General features: G+C 42.3%; 1 long non-coding RNA gene across 1 annotated transcript; it reads left to right on the top strand.

The window, feature by feature from the left end:
- The first annotated feature begins 202 nt into the window (after positions 1-202).
- On the top strand, positions 203-2,693 carry LOC147219611 (uncharacterized). Its single transcript, XR_015108045.1, has 3 exons — positions 203-691; positions 793-930; positions 2,656-2,693. It is a non-coding gene; the product is annotated as an uncharacterized LOC147219611 (long non-coding RNA).
- Positions 2,694-4,547: the final 1,854 nt, after the last annotated feature.

Below are 4,547 nucleotides of genomic sequence, written 5' to 3'. Positions count from 1 at the left end.
AAATACATCATGTTTAATATGCACAAAATCACAAAATATCTGCTACAATTGTGGTAAAAAGGAGCAAGAAATTCCCCCCAAAGTGGTCATTAGAACCCGACGGTAAACAGGACGGATAATGGCAATTAGCTGCAATTACCCCGCCAGTCCACAAGAGGGCGCCACAATTCCAACCGCGCTGTTGTGAGATTCCTTGGTTTTGAAGATGGCAAATATGGCGGCGCTAAAGTGACGGAGTTTGCCCAAAGCTTGCCTGGAAATGCATTAAGAAAGGTGCGACATTAACACAGGTTATCGTTTTATTGATTTCAAAAGCCAGAGAATGACCCGTTGAACGATTCCGACTTGATTGACTTGGATCTGTGTCAACATTACAATTTAAAAGACGTAGAATCACTCGATGTATTTCGGATGAAGCAGCCAAGGGCTGAACCGGAAGTTAGCGGCGGAAGCTTCGCTTATTCGGTTCAGGGAATCTAATTGTGTAGATGAAAGTAGTGAATGGCCACTGGATATATATATTTTTCGCCAGTGTTTTGCAAATCTCTTGCATGTTTCTGGGGAAAGTACATGCTTAATGTTCAACGGATTTCGAGGTGTGTGTGTGTCCTGCAGGGACCTGGTTCCCCTCAATAGGTCCCTGGAATACAACCAGTGGTTCACCAAGCTGTTGGCCAAAGACTACAGACTGGTAATCACCTCCTTCTCATGAATAAACCCTGTCCTCCTGTAGAAACATGACTCTTGACTTTCTCCTCCAGCAAATATCAGTTAATGTCCCTTTTCTTTCAGTTAAACTCTGACAGGTTGGAAGGAGCTGTGTGTGTGTGTGGTGTCCCTCAGGTGTGTCTGCTCTGAGCGCCCAGCTAGCAGAGCCTCTGATGGGCCTGAAGCAGCCGAACCTGTCCAGGACCTCCAAGTCACCCAAAGGTAGAAAAAGAAACAAGAACCACAGAAAGCATGCGTGGCGTTTCGACCATCTCTGCTCCTGCAGGCGTGGTCCGCTTACCTGATCCGACCCACGAAATCAATACACTTATAGAAAAGGTCTAAAATAAGGCGAGTACTTTTTGCTCAAGAGTCAGCTTTGTAAATGTCTGTGCCTGGACGTACACAGGAATGGAGAAGACATTTTTCACCAGCCAACGTTGACATGAAATGAAGTAAATAATAGAGTACAAATTAGCAATAAAGTGACAGACATGAAACAATGAGATATGAAGTCTAAAAATGCACGCAGATACAGGCTGATATTTGATGAGACGAGAGGGTTTTTGGTGAACAGTTTAGTGCAAAGCTCAGTAAATTGTCCCTTTTTTAAAGAAGTCAAAGTCAACTTTAGGACGATGCTTTTCTTTGTGTAAAGTAGCAGTCGTGCTCAAAAAAAAAAAAAGTTTTGATATGTTATCAGAATACAAAAGAGCTGACAGTATTTGGAAAAAAAACTTTTTTTTTTCCTTCAGCACTTCTTTGTCCTTCCCAGAATCTGTAGAACATTCAGAGTCACTCCAGCTATTTAGAAACCCCTGCTTTCTGACTTCTCAGACAGACCCGTCCTCTGCTCAGGTCTGGACCACCCTGCTGGTGTGGCCGGCCAAGAACCGCTCCATCAGACACCCGTCCTCAGGCAACGACAGCAAATCCAAGTGGATGCTCTCGGTGCACGTGGGACAAGGTGTTAAGATCGCCCTGGAAATCCACAGGAATGTGGCCGTGGTTCTTGACAACCTGGTTCACAGGTTTCCCCCCAAAAAAAGGGAGAAATTAAAAAAAAAAAAAAAAAAAAAAAACTACAAGCATTAACAAAACTGCCCAAATACTTTACTAACGTTACACAAAACTAGCCAGATTGCAGACACTACCTTGGCTCGCTTACATGCCGTACTTCTTGGCTCGCCACACCTACAAGCACAAACAACATTCAGGGATGCACTGTCAAAACACATTTTTTAAAAAAAAAAAAAAAAAGTCTTTGTTCGTCCAAAGATCCAAAAATGGGGAGACAAAAAAAAAAAAGCAAAAACCATGCAGTAAATAAAAGTTGAATTGAAGTGTAATCAATCTCAGTCCCATCTTACCTTCTGACACTAAGATGAAGCGCAGCAACTCAATGCGGGCAAGACACTTCTTGCAATTCCTCAGTATAACAGCGCTCAGCTGGCGTCTGCAGGAAATGATGTCGCTGCCAGTATAAAAAGCCCAGCATCCTGGCACGGACCAATAGGAGACCGCGACCAATTAGCATTTACTAAACGCTCTCACCTGCTGCGAATATCCTACAACATGGAATAACATAAAATCAGCTTTAGTTCTTTATTCCATTATAACTATTACACTGCTGTGAATAAATGAATTACCCCTCTGGAGATGAATACAGTGGATCAGATCTGACTCCATGTTGCAGGTAATTGGCAGCAGGTGAAAGCGTTTAGTAAATGCTAATTGGTCACGGCCTCCTATTGGTCCCTGCCAGGACGCTGGGCTTTTTATACCGGCGTCATTTCTGGGCGATGCCAGATCTTCGGGGAGAACCAGCTGAGAGGTTGAGGTTCACTGGGAAATGCTGCTTTTTTTTTTTTTTGGAATTTAAAAAAAAAAAAAATAAAAAATAAAAAAAAATAAATATATCTATCACTTTTTTGTTTTGTTTTTCAGATCTGATGCATTAGTTTGGAGTGTGTTTGTGTCCTGTGGTCTCTGGTGAGTTTTTGTTCCTTTTTTTTGTAATTTGGAATTGGGCTGATTGATGCAAAGCCAGGGAGAAGATTCACAAGATATTTGTGCTTTATTTTTGTGTCCGAAGGTACGAAGAGACCAGAGTGTGTGGTTGCTGTGTTTGCTTCCTCATTGGGTAAGTTTGCAGTTACACTTTTTGTATTAAATGAATGTGCTTAAATATGTTTCTGAGCTCTGGTGATCTTTGCGTCTGTGCTCATCTGTTTAGGCTCATAGAAAACTGTTTCCACTGGACTGAAGATTCTTGAGGATTTTTTTTTTTTCCCCAAAGTTTTGCCTTTTTGGTGGAGGAACCTTTTTAGGAGTGGACGGGTAAAGACTGTTTTTGCGGTTTGTTTGTGTGAGTATGTTGGGTTGAATTTGACTACAATATAGTCTCCTACTGGTCCCTGCCAGGGTGCTGGGCTTTTTCTACTGGCTGTGACCTTGTTTCCTGCAGAGCCAGCTGAGTCTGGTTTGACCGGGGAAACACACTTTTGTCTTGTTCAGTTCCGACACATTTGTTTGGAGTGTGTTTGTGGCCTGAGAGCTCTGGTGAGTTATTGTCCTTTTTTCTTCAGTGGAAATGTTGCTGCAGACTTCAGTGCTTCAATAAGTTTCAGATTCTTCTCCTCCCCAGTGATCTTTGCACCTGTGCTCATCTGTTCAGGCTCATGAAGACTGTTTGTGACTGATTCTTTCTTCATGAGAAGAGAACTGGAGTTCCCTTGAAGGAGGATTTAAGGTAATGTTCTGGAGGTGAAAAGTCAGAACTTGAAGATGTGATTCTCAGTGTTAGTGGCTCTGCCTCAGAGCTGCAGGAGTTACATGTCAGGTTACGGCCGTGGTTAAATCAATGCATTTAATTCTAAGGTTCTTTCAGATGCCGTCCATAAATGTTTTGTTTTGTCTTGTAGGCCTCCTGACAAGGATCCTGAGCCCCAGAAGAAGCCTGTCCGACAAGCAAGGTAGTGTGTACAATAGGTTTACTTTTGTGTAAAGTTAGCAAAATGTTTGAGGTGTCTTTACCTGTTGTAATTTTAAATGCTTGTAGTTTTCCTGCTGTGAAAATAAAGTGTACTTGTACACCCTGATATCAGTGTCACTTTATTTTTTAAAATCCTTTTTAGTTTATCCTTTTCCTGTTAAACATTTTTCTACGTTTGACTCAGAGTCTGACGCAGTGACTCTTTAGTGCAAAGATAATCTTCAGTATTTCTTCTAAATATTGCACTTGGAAATCCTTCACTTTGAGATTGACTTGCAGTATTTCTGTCTGCATTTTGGACTGTTTATGATTAATTTGAACTATTAAGAATAATTCAATCATTCACTGGTCAGAAATGACCAGGATGTGTCTATTGCATGTTTTTACGCTGCACACTCAGTGCACCGCAAATGAATTAGATATGGAGCCTTTTTTCTGTAACTCTGCCCGGCGTCCAGCCAATCATACGATGCAATTACGCATCGAATCACGGCATTGACAGTACTTTCTGTGCCCGTACACGCGAGAGAACAGTAAAAGTGTGGCAGAGTTAATTTGATGCTAACGCCTTATCATGGCGTCCCCTCAAAGTAAAAGGAATGCGGTTCTTGAACGTCTGCTCTGCAAAACATGCAGCGAAGCCAAAGTAGGAAGTGACTTTTCCAGTGGAAAATATGGACGAAGCCATGATGGCTGTTGGTCTGGATACGTCCTCTATGGAGGAGTCTGGGGAGTGACCTCCACAGATGTTTGACTTTGATCTGCTGTTTCATCACTGCAACGATCTTTGTCCCAGTGAGGCTCTCAGCCTGGCCATGTCGTGACACATTGTCTGCAAACTATT

Source organism: Fistularia commersonii, chromosome 24 (assembly GCF_037954325.1).
Source record: "Fistularia commersonii isolate RoL2024-O1a breed Wild chromosome 24, RoL_Fcom_v1.0, whole genome shotgun sequence".
NCBI classification, from domain to species: domain Eukaryota; kingdom Metazoa; phylum Chordata; class Actinopteri; order Syngnathiformes; family Fistulariidae; genus Fistularia; species Fistularia commersonii.
The sequence above is the reverse complement of the archived record's forward strand: the minus strand, read 5'-3'. Positions and strand labels throughout refer to the sequence as shown.